This window comes from Macaca nemestrina, chromosome 4 (assembly GCF_043159975.1).
Source record: "Macaca nemestrina isolate mMacNem1 chromosome 4, mMacNem.hap1, whole genome shotgun sequence".
NCBI classification, from domain to species: Eukaryota; Metazoa; Chordata; class Mammalia; order Primates; family Cercopithecidae; genus Macaca; species Macaca nemestrina.
The window spans coordinates 27,829,170-27,849,224 of NC_092128.1; the positions used below are offsets into that span (position 1 = coordinate 27,829,170).

General features: G+C 42.4%; 1 protein-coding gene across 2 annotated transcripts in view; it reads right to left on the reverse strand.

Moving 5' to 3' along the window:
* LOC105471375 (muskelin 1) overlaps window positions 1–20,055 on the reverse strand; it is a 380,915-nt gene that overhangs the window by 190,625 nt on the left and 170,235 nt on the right. The window lies entirely within an intron of this gene.

Consider the following 20,055-nt stretch of genomic DNA (forward strand, 5'->3'; position numbering starts at 1 on the left):
TAACAAACCTATGATCGGATCCAGTATTTCGCTTGATAGTTGACCCTCGTTTCTAAAAGGTGTCCATGAACAACCTTAGAATCATCAACTACCAAACAAAAATGGCACCGTCGATTTAATAACAAACTAGAGTGGGTGGTCCAGCATTCACCTGCAACATGAGGGCAACAAATCTAGGTACAAGAGCAGAGTGGAAGCCAGGCAGGTAGGTCAGCAGACAGCTAAAACACTTAGGAGAAACATCTACAAAGACAGGCGTGTTTTATTGACTTGAAAATTGTAAACAAACAAGATCTGTGAGAAGAGAGGGAAGACCTTGTTTTTTGTTTACTTGTGAAATCAGCCAAAAGTATTTGAAATTTTCTCTTCCCAAGATACAGCTGTGAAATGACTAATGGAAATTGAGTGAGCCTGCACCAGGAACTGAATGTGCCACTTCACTGAGAACAAAAAAATGTTCCCCTGATAGAGGCTGTCCTCTCAGATTAATACCTTGGGTGCTTTAAAGAGGACCAGCCAGGCACAAATATGATGCATTTGTAAAGAGGAAGAATCATCCAAGCACCTTGGCAAATTTTTTTCGTATCTCAGTACCTCTGAGTCATGTGTATATTTTAACTTGCATGTTCCTGAAGAAATTCCACAAAGAGGCAAAGAAAGAGAAGGAGAAAGAAAATTTCCTATTATATTATTATTCCCCTGCTGGGCTTTCCAATAAGAGTCTGGCTGAAGGCTGAACCTGAGCTGCTTCAAGGATGAACCTGGTAACTGCTCTGATCCAATCTTCCTAGGTTCTGAAATTCACACTTCCAGTTGCAATGGATCAGTACCATTTGCATATTTGCATCTCCAGCTAAAAACAATTTACCCTGCACACAACTTTGTCCTATTTCAGTAATTAAAATTTTGTCTTCAAAACTATCATAAGGAGCACTGATTGACATTTTGAAAGTTGTTTCAAGGCACAATCTGTGCATTTTTTTCCATTGTAAAAGTAAGACATGACCATAAAAAATCATCCCTCTGTAGACTTGGGGGGAGTGGTTCTAGGGCCCCTATATACTAAAATCTATACATATTCAAGCTCCACAGTTGGCCATATAGAACCTGCAGATACAAAGAATCAGCCCTCAGGATATTTGGGCTTTGCATCTGCAAATACTGTGTGTGTGTGTGTGTGTGTGTGTCTCAGACACACACACACACACATACACACACACACACACACACACACATGTTTGTTTGTTTTTTGAGACGGAGTCTCTCTCTGTCACCCAGGCTGGAGTGTAGTGGCGCGATCTCGGCTCTCTGCAAGCTCCGCCTCCCAGGTTCAAGCGATTCTCCTGCCTCAGCCTCCTGAGTAGCTGGGACTACAGGCACCTGCCACCACGCTCAGATAATTTTTTGTGTTTTTAGTAGAGACAGAGTTTCACTGTGTTAGCCAGCCTGGTCTCAATCTCCTGACCTCATGATCTGCCCTCCTTGGCCTCCCAAAGTGCTGGGATTACAGGCGTGAGCCACCACGCCCGGCCTGTATATATTTTTTTAAGAGATGAGGTCTTGGCCAGGTGCGGTGGCTCATGCCTATAATCCCAGCACTTTGGGAGGCTGAGGCAGGTGGATGGCTTGAGTCCAGGAGTTCGAGATCAGCCTGGGCAACATAGTGAAACTCCATCTCTACCAAAAATACAAAAAAATTACCTGGGCATGGTGGCACCCATCTGTGGTCTCAGCTACTTGGGAGGCTGAGGTGGGAGGATCGCTTGAGCCTGGGAGGTTGAGGCTGCAGTGAGCTGAGATCATGCAACTGCATTCCAGCCTGGGTGACAGAGTGAGACTTCATCTCAAAATAAATAAATAAATACATAAAAATGAAAATAAATAAAGAGATGGGGTCTTGCTATGTTGCTATGCTGGTCTCAAACTCCTGACCTCAAGCAATCCTCACACTTCAGCTTCCCCTCCGAGTAATTAGGATTACAGGTGTGAGCCAACTACTGTATTTTTTAATCTGAGTTTGGTTTTAAAAAATCCAGATACAAGTGGACCCATGCAATTCAAACCCATGTTCTTTAAGGGGCAACTGTAAATTGAAACTTCAAACTGGTTTAAAATGGAAGGGAAAAATCTCCTTCCCACTCTTATCACAAGGCAAGTGCTGTTAATTATTTCTGGTGTATTTTTTCCATATTAGGATATATAAAATAGACTGCATTTTTACACAGAGAAAATAATATATAGCATCCCATACCTTGCTTCGTTCATTTAGTAATATAGCAGAAATTTTTCCATAATAGCACATGTAGATGCTTTAATTGTTGGATGGGCCATAAATTTATTTGTTGCCTAACTGATGAAATGTCCTTATACACATATCACTGGGGACTTGTATGACTCTTACTGTAGGATAAATTCCTTTCAATGAAATTGCTGGATCAAAATATATGTACATTTAGGATTGGGTTAGATGTTCCCAAATTGTAACCGCCAAAAAAAAATTGTTCCTTTATATTCATCAACAGTGTAAGTTTCACTGCAACTTTGCCAAAACTAAGTTTTATTAAATTTAAAAATTTTTGTCACTCGTAGGTAAAAATGGTATCACATTGTTGTGACCTGCATTTTCCTAAGCACTAATGAAGCTAAGTATTTTTTCAAGTGTTCCCTTCCTTCCTTCCTTCCTTCCTTCCTTCCTTCCTTCCTTCCTTCCTTCCTTCCTTCCTTCCTTCCTTCCTTCCTTCCTTCCTTCCTTTCTTTCTTTCTTTCTTTCTTTCGATAGGACGTTACTCTGTCACCCAGACTGGAGTGCAGTAGCACAAGCATGACTCACTGCTGCCTCCATCTCCCAGGCTCAAGCAGTTCTTCTGCCTCAGCCTCCCTTGAAGCTGGGACTACAGGCAGGTAACACCATGTCCAGTTAATTGATTTTATTTTTAGTAGAGACGAAGTCTTGCTATGTTGCCCAGGCTGGTATCAGACTCCTAAGCTCAAGTGATCCTCCCACCTGGGCCTCCCAAAGTGTTGAGATTATAGGGATGAACTACCACACCCGGCTTTTTGCCATACTTATTTGTATGAAATATTTGTTCCTATTCTTTATGTGTTTTTTTCTGTTCATTTTTTCCCTTATAGAACTGTAAGATCTTTTAGTAAAATAAAGAAATAAGCACTTTTTCTGTTGGATTGCAACTTTTCCTACTGTGTCATTTGTCTTTGGCTCTATTTGTGGTGTTTTCTTCTTGTTGTCATTTTTATTCTTACCATATGAAGGTTTTAAATGTTTTACACAATGCATTTTCAGCATTTATCTTTTTGGTTTCTGAGTTCTGCCTATGTTTTAAATGTTAGCTTTTGGCTGGGCATGGTGGCTCATGCCCATAATCCCAGCATTTTCAGAGACCAAGGTGGGAGGATTGCTTGAGCCCAGGAGTTCGAGACCAGCCTGGGCAACATAGTGACACTCTGTCTTTACACAATAAAATAAAATAAAGAGCAAAAATTAAAATTAAAAAAATAAAAATTAGCTCTCTTGCAAGACGGGTCTCTTTGCAGTTGCCATTTTAATGCACCAGAGCTTGATTTGAATTTCCCTGTCACATGGTAGAGGTTAAGAAATTAGGTTTTTCTGTGGAAAGAGAAAACTTACAAAGGCAAAGTCACTAAGAAAAGGGAAGGCATAGGGACCCCATCCTCCCATCGTCCTCTCGGTGACCTGCTAGCCTCACAAGATGGTTTGTGTTCCAAGGAAGGGAACTCTGTCCCTCTTTGGGTCTCTTTTTTGTATGTAGCAAGTGTGAGAGCAGCCTTATCATGAAAGGAATAATCAGATTATCTTGGCACCAGGCAGCCTGGAATTTATTGTCAGCTGTTTACCAGAGAGATCTGGGAAACGCACACAAGCTGCCCAGCATCTAGACTTTGGGTCATGTGGAATGTTATACAAGGGAAAGGAAGACAGTGGTCCCTTGGGAAGATGAGCTTGTGTACAGTTTCTCAGGCTGGGAGAAGCCCCCTTCCTCAGCCCTAGCTCTCCACACCTGGTTTGAGCTAGCTCATTTCCCAGGCAACACAAAATGAGCACTCAGATGTGTTTAAAACAGGCCTCCTCCTTCTATCACATTAGATTAATGAAGAGCCAGGCAGTAGAGATGCAATAAACTTGCTCTTTCCCCAATTTTTTATTTTGAAAATTTTCAGATCCACAAAGATTGAAGAATAGTACAAGGAATGTGCCTGTACTCTTCAGCTAGATTCGCCAATTATTAACATTTTTTTCACTTTTGCTTTATCTCTTTCTGTAAATACACATTTTTAACCGTTGAAGCATTTAGAAAGTAAGTTGAATACTTTACAGTTATTCAGTTAAAATAATTCAGCATACACCTCCTAAGAATAAGGGCATTCTCCTCCATTACTACAGTTCCATTTTCAGGCCTGGGAAAATTAACAATGATTCAATAATAACATCTTTAAAGTTCATATTCAGATTTCTTCATTTGTCCCAAAATGTCTTTTATATAGACTTTGATCCAAGATACTAACAAGGTCCATACATTGCGTTTGGTTCCATTTCTCTAGTCCAGTGCCCTGAGGTGCGCTTTTAGCAATGCTTGGAGACATCGTTGATTGTCATGACTGGGGGTGCTACTGATATCTAGTATCTAGAGACCAGGGATGCCTGCTAAAAAGCCTGAATTCACAGGACAGCCCCCCCCCACAACAAAGAATGACCTAGTCCAAAATGTCATTTAGTACCTAAGTTGAAAAACCCTGTTCTAGTCTATCAAGAACCATTTCCCTACTTTATTTGCTTTTTATGACACTGACTTTTATTATTATTAATTAATTTAGAGACAGGGTCTCACTCTATTGCCCAGGCTAGAGAGCAGTGGCATGATCATAGTTCACTGCAGCCTCAAACTCCTGGTCTCAAGTGATCCTCTCGCTTCAGCCTCTGGAGTAGCTGGTACTACAGGTGCACACCAACACACCCAGCTAATTTTTTTATTTTTTGTAGAGATGAGGTCTCACCATGTTGTCCAGGCTGATCTTGAATTCCTGGCCTCAGGTGATCCTCCCACCTCAGCCTTCCAAAGTGTTGTAATCATAGGTGTGAGCCACGGTGCCCGGCCGGCACTTACTCTTTTGTAGCATCTAGTCCAGTTGTTTTGCAGAACGTCTCTCACTATACATTTTTCTGATTGTTTCCTCATGATCAGTTTGCATTTAAACTAATGCAAAAATGCAACATAGATGACTATAAACATTAGCTATTACTGCATAACACGCTATCCCAAAATTCAGTGGCATAATATTAAGAACCATTGGCTAGGTAGTTCTGCTGCTCTGGACTGGGCTCAGCTGATTTTGGCTGGACCGATTCATGCATCCCAGTCATTTGGTAAGTTGACTAAGGGCTGGTCAGTCTGGGATGATCTCAGCTGGGATGACTGGGCTCAGTTCCATTAGCCTATCACACTTAGCAAGCTAGCCCTGGCGTGTTCTCATGGAAAAGGCAGGGTCTGAAAGAGTGTAGATGCCTCTGTTGAGGCCTACGTTTACAACTGGCACTCTGTCACTTCAACTGCATTATGTTGGCAAAAGCAAGTGACAAAGCCAGCCCAGAGGTAAGTGGTAGCGAAATAAACTCAACCTCCTATTGCAATCAGTCTATCAAAGTGATATTGTGTACCTCTTACTGCATCATATAGGGAGATATACAATGTCGGGTTGTCCCACTATTAGTGCAGTAAAGCTTGAAACTTGATTAAGTGGTAACTAACAAATCCCTCCTTTGGAGAGCTCTATCTTTTATATATGTGGGATGATGCTTCAGTGTACTGTATCAATCCTTTTCCCCATTAGTTTCCTGGAGCTATGGTAACAAAGTACTCACAAATTGGGTGGCTTAAAAAACAGAAATGTATTGTCTGGAAGCTGGAAGTAGGAAAAGAATGTGTTGGCAGGGCCATGCTCCCTCTGAAACCTGCAGGGGAAAATCCTTGCCTATTCCAGCCTCTGGTAGCCCTAGGCATTCCTTGGGTTGCAGCTATAACACCTCAAGCCAGCCTTGATCTTCACATGGCATTCTCCCTGGTCTTCTTATAAGGACACCAGTCAGATTGGATTAGGAGCCCACCCTACTCCAGTATAACTTCATCTTGGCTAATTATTTCTGCCACAACGCTGTTTCCAAATAAGGGCACATTCTGGGGTGCTAGGGATTAGGACTTCAACATATCTTTTTTGGGGGACATGATTCCAGCCCTAATATCCATTAACCTTTCACTTAATGGCTTTATCATCCACAGATGATCCTTGGGGATTGCACAACAGTGTTTTTCTTAAGCATCATCATTTTCTCAACATTTATTAGCTGGCATTCTCGCCTCCTTTCTTCCCTTCCCCAAGTTTTTAAATCACTTTGAATGCATGGTTTTTGCTTTGCAAAAATCCATCATTTTTATACAACCATACAAACAACATTTTCATGATCAGCTTGCCTCAAATTTGACTACTGAGAGTCCGTAAGAGCAACTCTATATTATTCTTATTTTAGACAGGGCCTGGCTCTGTTGTCCAGGTTGGCGTGCAGTGTCATGGTCATAGCTCACTACTGCCTCAAACTACTGTGCTCAAGCCATCCTCCCACCTCGGCCCCCCGAATAGCTAGGACTCAAGGCACATGCCACAACACCCGGCTAATTTTTAAAATTTCTTTTGTAGAGGCGGGGTCTCACTATGTGGCCCAGACTGGTGTCGAACTCCTGGTCTCAAGAGATCCTCCCGCCTCGTCCTCCCAAACTGCCGTGATTACAGGTGTGAGCCGCCATGCCTGGCCTATTTTCAATTTTATTTTTAAATTTAAATCTCTCTTTTTTTTCTAATGTGACTACTCCAACTAACTCACCTCTGTAGACCCTATTACTGTCATCCAACTGGAGCAGCAGTGATTATTCCCCATGGCAAAAGTCGCATCATCATTCCTAAGTACAGCCATGATGAAAGCTGCATTCTGCATTATATATATGTTAAATAAAATGAAAGCTGTATTATTTTGTATTAAGCGGGTGGATCACCTGAGGTCAAGAGTTAGAGACCAGCCTGGCTAACGTGATGAAACCCCATCTCTACTAAAAATACAAAAATTAGCCAGGTGTGGTGGCACATGCCTGTAATCCCAGCTACTTGTAAGGCTGAGGCAGGAGAATTGCTTGAACCTGTGAGGCGGAGGTTGCAGTGAGCCAAGATCACGCCACTGCACTCTAACCTCGGCGACAGGGTAAGACTCTGTCTCAAATAAATAAATTTTAAAAAATAAAATGAGATATGAGGAAAAGCATGGATTTTGGAAACTGATGGTTTGCATCCTGGCTCTATTACCTATTAGGGATGTGATTTGGGGCCTTGGTTTGTTTATCTGTACTATGGTGATGATGATATTTGCCTCACAGATTTAAGCCTAGCAACTTATCTGACCTAGAATGGGTGTTATTGGTTCTCGTCTTTCCATATCCTGATGATAGGCTGTAGCTTTTAGCTCATGTTGGATAAATCACAGTGCTACAGAGTCTACCAATTAATTAGGAGTTTGTCTATCTCATTAATTCAAAGTATGCTCACTAGAAATTAAAGAGAAGTTGACCTAAGTTTCAGCTAAAGTTTACCTTTAAATACCTTTGGGGAGAAAAGACAGTTGGCTAATCAGTCTATTAAACAATATTGTGGAAGGGAGATCATCTCTATTCAACTTAAAAGAACAACTTTTGGGAAAATCTTTGGCATTGCACATGCACCATAGGAAGCTCATTTAGAAATCAGTCTTCAAAATAGAGTCCAACTTTGTTTACCTGAATACAGTTTGTTAATTCATTCCACAAAGAGCATGAGTGCCAATTACGTCCCATGCAATGTTCCAGGCACCTGGGATACATCAGAGAATGAAACAACAGCCCTGCCCTTGCTTACCCTTTAGTTGGGAGAGAGAGGTGAAAAACAAATTTGCAAATTACATAGAGTATTAGAAGTAGATAAGTGATAATGAGAAAAATAAAGCAGGGGTGTACAGAGGATTGCAATTTCATTTCTATTTATTTATTGTTTGAGATGGAATTTTACTCTTGTTGCCCAGGCTGGAGTGCAGTGGTGCAATCTCGGCTCACTGCAACCTCTACCTCCCAGATTCAAGCAATTCTCTGCCTCAGCCTCCCAAGTAGCTGGGATTACAGGCACCCACCACCATGCCTGGCTAATTTTGTATTTTTAGTAGAGATGGGGTTTCACCATGTTGGTCAGGCTGGTCTCGAACTCCTGACCTCAAGTAACCCACCTGCCTCGGCCTCCCAAAATGCTGGAATTACAGGTGCGAGCCACTGTACCTGGCTGAGGATTGCAATTTTAAATAGCATTGTCATCATTTAAAAGATAATATTTGGGCAAAGAATAGAAAGAGGTAAGGAAATTAGTTATGTGTCCCCCTAGAAGAACCACAAACAAAAAGGCCCTTGGTCAGAAGTGTGCTTGGCCTGCTGGAGGTGCAGCAATGAGGCCAGTGTGGCTGGAATGTAGTGAATGGGGGGAAATATTTTATCTACCTAACAAACACTTAAATAGCCCTTACTAGTAGCATTATTTGAAGCACATGAAAGATATTAACTAATTCTCCCAGCAAGTCTATGAAGTAGATACCGATTTTATCTTTTCCAGATGAGGAAACTGGAAAGTTAAATAACTGCCCCCAAATGACACAGCAGTCATGTGATAGAGTTAGGATTGGGACTCGGGTGGTCTCTCTCTAGTGACGCATGCTGTTAAGTTCTAAAGTATGCTGTGCTGCTTCCTGGTAGGAAGAGATAAGAAATAAGTGGGAACTAGATCCTGTAGCTTATTAGAGTCCATTGGTAAGGATTTGGGGTTGGGGTTGTTTTTATTTTTTGTAGAGATGAGGTCTCGCTATGTTGGCCAGGCTAGTCTCAAACTCCTGGCCTCAAGGCATCCTCCCACCTTGGTCTCCCAAAGTGTTAGGACCACAGGCGTGAGCCACCACACCTGGCTACTTGCAGGTTTTAATAATCATCCTTCCCCACTTCCTGCAAATGTCATCATGTCTGCCACACCCATAAACCCCCTTCTAGGTTTCTAATAGACAGGACACCAAATTACTTATCAATTTATTCTGCCATTCCAAACAAAGCCATTTAGGCCAGGGGTGGGCACACCTGATCTAGGGCATCAGACCTATGTTCATGAGATGGTTTGTCAAGAAGGCTTTGCCAGCCGGGCATGATGGCACATGCCTGTAATACCAGCACTTTGGGAGGCCGAAGTGGAAGGATTGCCTGAGCCCAGGAGTTTAAGACTAGCCTGGGCAACACAGTGAGATCCCCATTTATATCTACCTTAAAAAAAAAATATATATATATATATATAAAATATATATATATATAAATATATATATATATATATATTTTTTTAATCCCCATAATCCCCACATGTCTAGGGACAGACCAGTGGGAGGAGATTGGATCATGGGGGAGGTTTCCTCCATGCTGTTCTCGTGATAGTGAGTTCTCATGAGATCTAATGGTTTTATAAGGGGCTCTTCCCCCTTATAAAGGAGTGTGGCCCTGTCAATACTTAATTTCAGACTTCTGGCCTCCAAAACTGTGAGACAATAAAATTCTGTTGTTTTAACAGAAAAATATGTATAATATATATAAATATATATATATATTATATATATATATTTTTTTTTAAAGAAGGCTCTGCCTAACCACCTGCACTTGATGGTGAACAGCCAAACCAGGCAGATTCTTTTGTTGAGTTGAATATGAAATACAGAGAGCGAGTCAGCAGTTAGAAATGAGCAGAAACTAAAAGATACAGAGAGAGAAGGAAGAAAGCTGAGGTCATGTGGCAGCAAAAAGCATGCAGCAATAGAAGCTGTGAGATGAGAAAAGAATAGAAAGTACTGAGTAGCAAGGGCAGCGGAGAGTCACAATACTAGCAGATAATTAGAGTGCAAAGCAACAGATACTGACTACCGAAGAGCCCACAAGATAACCCAGTTGCTAGGGCGGCACTGTGTGCTGAATCACCTTCCCACTCGTCGTTGCCAGCGCGTGGCAGAGAAGGACATGGGGCTTATATTAGTCTTAAGCTTAGATCGAGGTAATCTGAGTATATCTCTCTGTTCTGAAAATTAAATTTTTGCTTCTTGGAATCTCTATCACTCAAGATCATGGCAGGAAACTGAAGGCACGTTCTGCTGGGATTTTGAAAATCATTTGATGAAATTGATATTTACAAGGATGTAGGGAGGGTGGCGGGAACTTCAGAGGATACTGAGGCACCCAAGGTCGAGTAACAGTAGAAGTCCAGGCCTGAAGAGAAATAGTTCATCAGAGTGCAGAAAGAGCTATAACTGTGAAGGGGCATACCTAATGCCAAACCCGTGGTGCTAAAGCAGGGAGGAAAGGAGAAGAAATATCTCAACCTCTTTTTCCTCCTACCCTCTGATACTTGCTGATGCCTTCCATTGGACAAACCCAACAGTAAGCCAGAGGGCATTGGCTCCCAGGGGATAACATCTGTGGCGTAACATCCTTGTCAGGAATAGAGTGTGGCAGAGAAGGACATGGGGCTTGTATTAGTCCATTCTCACACTGCTATAATTTAAAGATACTACTGGAGCCTGAGCAATTTATAAAGGAAAGAGGTTTAATTGACTCACAGTTCCACATGGCTGGGGAGGCCTCAGGAAACTTACAATCATGGCGGAAGGCAAAGGGGAAACAAGGACCTTCTTCACATGGTGGCAGGAGAGAGAAGAGTGAGAGCAAAGGGGGAAGAGCCCCTTATAAAACCATCAGATCTCATGAGAACTCACTATCATGAGAACAGCATGGAGGAAACCTCCCCCATGATCCAATCTCCTCCCACTGGTCTTTCCCTAGACATGTGGGGATTATGGGGATTAAAATTCAAGATGAGATTTGGGTGGGGACACAAAGCCTAACCATTTCAGGGCTACAATGGGCTGAATGATATTCTCCTCCCCTCCCCCGCCAAAACATGCCCACAGCCTAATCTCTGGAACCTGGGAATATTACATTACATGGCAAAAGATGTGACTAAGTTCAGGAGCTTCAGAGGAGGAGCTTATCCTAGATCACTGTGGCGGGCCGTAAATGCAATCACATGTATCCTTATAAGAGAGAATAAGAAACTTTAAGAGATAAAAGGAGGAGGCAATGTGACCTCAGAGGAGTGGCCACAAGCCAAGGAAAGCCTGGGGCCTGCAGACGCTGGAAGAAGCAAGGAACAGATTCTCCCCCAGAGCTTTCAGGAGTGTGGCCCTGTCAACACTTGATTTCAGACTTCTGGCCTCCGGAACTGTGAGAAAATAAAATTCTGTTGTTTTAACCTACCCAGTTTGTAGTAATTTGTTACAGCAGTCACAGAAAACCAGTACAGGGGCCAGATGGAGAATAACCAGCACAAAACCTATTCATCTCAGATGGGACAGGATGATATACTTGATCACTTTAGCTAGACATTCTTTTGCCTGCCTTTTATATTCCCTTTGGTACTTTTTTTTTTTTTTGAGACAGGGTTTCATTTCACTCTCTTACCCAGATTGGAGTGCAATGGCACAATTGTGGCTCACTGCAGCCTTGATCTTTAGGGCTCAATCGATCCTCCCATCTTAGCCTCCCAAGTAGCTGGGTCCACAGGTGTGCACCACCACTTCCAGTCTTTTTTTTTTTTGAGATGGAGTCTCGCTCTGTCACCCAGGCTGGAGTGCAGTGGTGCAATCTCGGCTCACTGCAAGCTCCACCTCCTGGGTTCATGCCATTCTCCTGCCTCAGTCTCCCAAGTAACTGGGACTACAGGAGCCCAACACCATGCCCGGCTAATTTTTTTGTATTTTTAGTAGAGACAGGGTTTCACCATGTTAGCCAGGATGGTCTCAATCTCCTGACCTCATGATTCACCTGCCTCGGCCTCCCAAAGTGCTGGGATTACAGGCGTGAGCCACCGCGCCTGGCTACTTCCAGCTAATTTTTTAAAAAGTATATATGGGGCCTTGTTATGTGTCCCAGGCTGGTCTCAAACTCCTGGCCTCAAGCCATCCACCCACCTTCGCCTTCCGAAGTGCTGGGATTACAGGTGTGAGCCACTGTGCCTGGCCCACTGGGACTCCTTTTGGGATCGCTCGTATGCTTCAAACTACATGCTCCTGAGTTATAGCTCTTTTGTTATACAAATATTATTTTATCCAAATAAGATTATGACATTCTTATTTGAAACAAGAACCTGTCTTGTACATCTTTGTAGCCCATAAAAATCTTAGCACAATACTTTAAATGGAATGGACATTCTGTAATTGGTAAACGAGAAAGAAAGCTTCCATTTGTCCATCTGTAAATGGAAAATAACAATTTCTACTGACTTGCCTCTCAGAGATAATGATGGCAGTGTTTCCTGGAAACAACTTTTTGTACCTGTAACAGAATGATATATCTGAAACACCCATTCCTACTGAGGCAATTCCTTGGAGGAGGAAAAAAAAGACAAACCTACATTTACTTTTAGTATGTTCTCCAATCCACGTGCAGATGAAACTGCTTGCAGATCACCCCACAAAGGAAAAGGCAGGGGATAATTCAGAAAATATAAGAGCTGAGGACTGATATCTTCTTAGGAACTTTCATTCATTCAATAAACATTCATCAAAGAACTACTATGTTCAAATATAGTCCATTGGCCGGGCACAGTGGCTCACACCTGTAATCCTAGCACTTTGAGAGGCCGAGGCAGACATATCACTTGAGATCAGGAGTTCGAGACCAGCCTGGCCAACATGGCGAAATCCTGTCTCTACTAAAAATACAAAAATTAGCCCAGCATGGTAGCGCATGCCTGTAATCGCAGCTTTTTGGGAGGCGGAGGGCACGAGAATCGCTTGAACCTGGGAGACGAAGGTTGCAGTGAGCTGAGATGGCACCACTGCACTCCAGCCTGGGCAACAGAGTGAAAATGTGTCTCAAAAAAAAAGTCCATAGATGCTGAGGAAACACACGCAGAGAATAAGGCATGATCCCAAGTCAGTAATTGTCACGCAATATGATGAATGGTTTTTATAAGAGCAAAATGCTATGGGGCCAGAAAAAAAGGGAATGACTAACTATTGATGGGAGTTTCACCAAAAATACCTCACATTCAAGCTGGTCTCTTAAGACTGCATCAGGCAGAGGTGAAGTCAAGGGCATTCCAGGACCAAGAGAAATAGCTTTGCCTGAGCTGTTGCCAAGCAAACCACACCCTCAGCTCAGCCCTATCGTATCTACAGAGGCCTATTTTTATTCATTATCTTCATCGCTACTTTTTAAGAGAAGAAAAGAATGCTGACTTCTTCCCTAATTTTGCATCCATGTATTTTATATGCCAAAGAAAGGTGATTGTCAGGAGGGAAAATAGAAGTTGACTTGTGGCAAGTCCAATTACGACAGGTACTAACATCCATCCGATAATAAGTTAACACGGAAACGCTTACCTTTGCTGAGCTTCTACCTCATTTTGGAAAATTGGGTTAGGCTATCCTGTGAATGCGGTACCAGGGGGAAAGTGGACAAGATATGAGCGCATCCCGTGTCTCATTGCCCCACACCAGGAGGTTCATCTTTGGCAAACACTCCTTGAATGGGAATTATGGCTGAGGCCCTTTTTCCTCCCCTAGGCTGACCTTCACATCACTCCTCGGGGAACAGCTCAGTCTAGGGCACCGCCTAGCTTCCCTCCCAGGCCAGCCCTGCTGGGCCTCTGAGACTAGAGCTGTGCTGCTGATGAGTGGAAAAAAGGAGAAAAGACTCTTAGGACAGCAGCCAGGAGAGAATGAAAGACTGGCCAAACCCACCAAGGAGCAAACGGTTCCCCATCCTCACCCTGCAGCTTCCACTGGAAAAGTGGGGAGGCTGGGGAACCGGAATCTCAGCCTCAGAGTATGCATCACTTGTCCTTGTTTTCCCAAGAAGCCTCTACCTTCCAGGCCCTGCCAGGAAGCTGGCAGCATTTTCCTGAAGCAGTAATAACAAGGACAGCGCGTTCTAGCCTGCTGGAGCCTGCTGGCTGGTCACTCTTTCCACTGCCTTTTGTTTTCATGCATCATTCCCCTCACTTGCTTCTCAGATTCCTCAGGGCTTTGAAAAAGCCACAAATGCTCCACACAGTGACACCACCCAGTGGGCTGGCAGACATCACTGACAGGCACCTTGCCCTAAGCGACCGCACGTATGCAAGCCCTGACAGCTGATACCCAGCCACACACCCGGTAAGAGGGAAGGCAGCATTCAAAAAGGGCCCACCCCTATTCACCTAGCTGGCAAAGGCAGGGCTTTAGATCAACTACAGTCCAGTGCACTGGTAAATCACAGACCGCTTTTTTATTCAAAGTGTATCTGTATGTTGGGCAGTGGTACTTCCCCACCCTTTCCTCAAACATCTAAATCCAGTCAACATAGATGCTACCAACAGAGCACCAGAGTGGCCTCAGGGTGACAATTCACATATCAATATATTAGATTATATACTCATGCATACTTGGAGCAGACTTAACTTTATTTGTGTTTTAGAACCACCTGTAGCCTATTTCAAACCACACTCCAGAGTGAATCTATCAGAATCTATGAAAATAGGGCCCAGATATGTGTATTTTTAAAAATCTTGACAGCGTTGGTTAGAATGTGGGACAAGACAAATTCTCATATATCATTGATGAGATATATAACAATTGGTTCAGCTACTGTGGACAGTAGGCTGGAAGGCAATCTAGTCAAGTTGGAAGTGCGCATATCCGATTCCCTAGCAATTTTTGTTCTAGATATGTTCCCTAGAACTCTCACACACGTGTTCAAGGAGACGTACACCAGGGCATGATTTATATCATGATTTGGAATAGCAAAAAACTGGCCATAACAAATATCCACCCACAGGAGAATAGATAGATTCTAGAACATTTACACAGTGGAGCACTACATTGCAGTACTATATAATATAATATTATTATGTTTTATAGAATGGATTCATTCTACAAGTACCACAGATAAATCTCAAAATCATAATATTGAGAAAAAAAGCTACAGAAAAAAATATGTACACTATTTATATGCAGGTTTAAACATGCAAAACTTGCCTATTGTGTAGTAAAACTATAAAAACATGTGGGAAGGACGCTCACAGTCTTCAACAGATTGGTTACCTCTGGAGAGAGCTGAAATGAAAAGGCCTTCTCAGCCGGGCACAATGGCTCACGCCTATTATCCCAGCATTTTTGGGAGGCCAAGGCGGGCAGACAGCTTGAGCCCAGGAGTTCCAGACCAGCCTGAGCAACATGATGAAACCCTGATTCTACAAAAAATACAAAAATTAGCCAGCTGTGGTGGTGCATGCCTGTAGTCCCAGCTACTTGGGAGGCTGAGGTGGGAGGATCACCTGAGCCCAGGAGGTCAAGGCTGCAGTGAGCTGTGAGTGCACCAGTGTACTATAGCCTGTTCTGGGCAACAGAGTGAGATGCTGTCTCAAAAAAAAAAAAAGAAAAGAAAGAAAGCAGGAAAGAGAGAGGAAGGAAGGAAGGAAGGAGGGAAGGAAGGAAGGAAGGAAGGAAGGAAGGAAGGAGGGAAGGAAGGAAGGAAAGAAGGAAGGAAGGAAGGAAGGAAGGAAGGAAGGAAGGAAGGAAAGAAGGAAGGAAAGAAGGGTGGGAAGGGCCTTCTCTTGTAACTAGAAGGTTTTACCATGGCAAGCTGTTATTATTTATTAAATCTGGATAGTGAGTCCATGTCCCACAGGTAACTCTGAGGGTCATGGCCATCCATAGCGGGAGGATCTTTTGAGATTCTTAGATTCTCAGTTACAGAAAATAAAAGTTTGATCTGTATAATGAGCTATCCCCATAAACATAAATGATACTGACGAGCCCTCTCAGTAATGTATGCAGATTGACACGCTGTTCACGAATGCAGGAGCTGTTGCACAGGCCCACTCCCCCTCCCTCACTAGGTGCCTATGTGACCTGCTGGCCTTGTGAGCATCCTAAACAGAGTCAGAGGTGCAGTGGAATGAAGATGGGGATTGGTCCACATGTGGAAATCATGACTATAGTCATACCCAGAGATTTCCAAACGTGGCTGAAAATCAGATAAAACTTGTAGTGCAATTGTCCATGCCCCACCCTCTGAGAATATGATACAATAGGTCTGACATGAGACTCTGGAATCTGTATATTTAAAAGGCTTGCCAAGAGATTCTGATGATCCACCAGGTTTGAGAAATGATAGCCAACCATGGTTATATTCTATCAATGTTTTCAAAGAAGATGGGTAGGAAGAGAAATGGGAGAAGAGGAAGTAAAAAAATTAAAGAAGGAAGGGGAGAAAGAAGGAAGGGAAGGAGGGCCAGGTTGAGCCTTCAAGCCCAGCTCAGATCTCTCCTCCTCTATTTCTCCTAGACCTGTATAGCCTCCACGTCCCTCCTAATCCCCTGACCTTTGCTAGATCTCTAATCATCTGTAACATTCATTTGGGAATTATGTACTTCCCTGTATGTTGCTGTCATGGGCTACTGTTTAATCAATAAGTTTATGTCTTATTTTTTGAATTAGGCTATAAGCTTCTTCAGGACAAAGACCATATTTTCTTCATCTTTCTATTTCTTTTTTTTTTTTTTTTTGAGATGGAATTTCACTCTTGTTGACCAGGCTGGAGTGCAGTGGCACTATCTCGGCTCATCACACCCTCAGTCTCCCGGTTCAAGCGATTCTTCTTCCTCAGCCTCCCAAGTAGCTGGGATTACAGGCATGTGCCACCATGCCCGGCTAATTGTATATTTTTAGCAGAGATGAGGTTTCTCCATGTTGGTCAGACTGGTCTCAAACTCCCAACCTCAGGTGATTCACCCGCCTTGGCCTCCCAAAGTGCTGGGATTACAGGCATGAGCCACTGTGCCTGGCCCATCTTTGTATTTCTAGTGTCTAACAAGATACCTCCCACAGAGTAAGCAGTAAAGCACCATGATAAGAATATAAGATAAAACAGGTTCAGAAATGTGGCAGTGGCTGGGCATGGTGGCTGTAATCCCAGCACTTTGGGAGGCTAAGGTGGGAGGATGCTTGAGGCCAGGAGTTCAAGGCCAGCCTGGGCAACATAGTGAGACCCCATCTTTGCAAAAAATTTAGAAATTAGCTGAGTGTGCATGTATAGTCCTAGCTACTCACAAGACTGAGATGGGACGATTGCTGAGCTCACGAGTTGGAGGCTGCAGTGAGCTATGATCATGCCACTGCGCTCCACCTGGGTGACAGAGCAAGACTGTCTCTAAAACAAAAAAAGAAAAGAAAAGAAATATGGCAGGATACAAGATAAATAAACAAAAATCAATTGTATTTCTATACACTAGCAATGAGTAATCCTGAAAAATGAAATCCAATGCAATCTCTATCAAAATCCCAACATTTTTGTATTTTACAGAAATTGATAAGCTGATCATACTATTCACATGGAAATACAACCCAAAATAGCCAGAACAATCTTGAAGAGGAAGAACAAAGGTGGAAGAGGCATAGTTCCTGATTTCAAAACCTACCAGAAAACTACAGTAATCACGACATAAGGCATAAGGATACACATATAGATGAATGGAATAGACTTGAGAGACTAAAAATAAACCCTCACATTGGTATTGAATTGAATTTCTGAAGAGTGCCGAGACAACTCAATAGGGAAAGAACTGTTTTTTCCAACAAATATTGCTGGGACAACTGGATACCTGTAAAAAAAAATGAAGTTGGACTCTCAACACTATACAAAAAAAAAAGATTAACTCAAAATGGATCATAGTCCTAAATGTATAAATTAAAACTATAAAACTCCTAGCAGAAAACAAGAGTAAATGTTCATGACCTTGGATTTGACAATAGTTTCTTAGATATGTCACCAAAAGCAGAAGTAACAAAAGAAAAAAATAGATACATTGAACTTCAAAAGTAAAAACTTTTGTTCTTCAAGTAACACCATCAAGAAAGTGAAAAGACAACCCACAAGACAGGAGAAAAATCTTTGCAAATCGTGTATCTGACAAGGGACTCATATCCAGAATATTTTTAAAACCCTACTACTACTCAAGAATAAAAAGACAAATAACTCAATTAAAACATGGACAAAGACAGCCTGGCCAACATAGTGAAAACCTGTCTCTACTAAAAATACAAAAAAAATTAGCTGGGTGTGGTGGTGTTTGCCCATAATCCCAGCTACCCTGGAGGCTGGAGCACAATAATTGCTTGAACCCGGGAGGTGGAGGTTGCAGTGAGCAGAGATTGCGCCACTGCACTCCAGCCTGGGTAACAGGGTGAGACTTTTTCTCAAAAAAGAAAAAAATAATTAAAAAAAACATGGACGAATAATTTAAATAAACATTCTGCCACAGAATATATACCAATGGCCATTATGCACATGAGAAGATACTTAACATTATATGTCTTTCAGGAAATGCAAGTCAAAACCACAGTGAGGTATCTCTTCACACCACAAGAATATCTATAATAACAAGAACAAGTGTTGGTAAGGATCTGGAGAAACTGAACCCTCATCTATTGCTTATGAACACATGAAATGGTGGCACCACTTTGGAAAACAGTTTGGCAGTTCCTCAAAATGCTGAACATACAGTTACCAAATTACTCAGGAATTCTACTCCTAGCCATACGTATGCCAAGAGAAATGAAAACGTATGTCCACAAGGAAACCTGTACATGAATGTTCATGGCAGCATTATTTATAATGGCCTAAAGTGAAAACAATCCACGTCCATGAACTGATGAATGGGTAAACAAAATGTGGTATAGCCATATAATGGAATCTTTTCAGCCCCAGAAAAAAGTAATAACTACTGATGATAGATGCTACAGCATGGATGAACCCGGAAAACATATGTTAAGTGAAGGAACCCTGTCTCAAAAGACTATATATTATATGACTCCATTTATACCAAATGTCCAGAATAGGCAAATCCATAGAGACAGGGACTAGATTAGTGGTTGCCTGGGGCTAGAGTGGGCTTGAGGGTGGGGAATGGGAACAGGGAACGGCTGCTGATGGGTACAGGGGTTTTTTGGGGGATGTTGAAAACGCTGTAAAATTAGATAATTGTGATGGTTGCACAATGGTATTAATACAGTAAAAAGCCATTGAACTATACACTTTATTTTTATTATTATTATTTTTGAGACAGGGTCTTGCTCTGTCACCTAGGCTGGAGTGCAGAGGTGCAATCATGGTTCACTGCAGTCTCCACCTTCCCAGGCTCAGGTGATCTTCCCACCTCCACCTCCTGAGTAGCTGGGACAACAGGTGTGCACCACCACACAGCTAACTTATTTATTTTTTGTAAAGATTGGGTTTCTCTTTGTTGCCCAGGCTGCTCTTGAAGTCCTGGCCTCAAGTTATCCTCCTGACTCAGTCTCCCAAAGTGTTGAGATTACCAGTGTACACCTGGACCAAACTTTACACTTTAAATGGGCATTTTTTTTTAATGGTATGTGAACTATATCTCAATAAAGCTGTAAAAGAAATAAAAAGATGACCCAGTTTTGAATTCTAGTTCAATTACTGTTGCTGATCATACCAAGCTCATTCTCCCTCAGGATCTTCGGATTTGCAAAGATCCATGTCGTGAGATCATTACCCCAAAATGTTGCACTGCTGGCTTCACATAATTTAGGTCTTCTGAATTTCTTATCCAGTGTTGCACAATTTCCCCCTACTCCTGTCAGTCATGTCAATTATCCTATTTTACTTTTCTCATAGCTTTAATCACTATTGAAATCCTCTTGTTTCTTAATTTACCAGTTTCCTATCTGCCTCTCCCACTAGAATAAAAGCTCCATGAGAATAGTCTTAGTCACAGCTCTATCCGCATGTCTGAAACAGTGTCTGGCACACAGTAAACATTCAGTAATAGATGTTGGATGTTGGATGAATGAAAGGTGGCCAACCTCCAAGT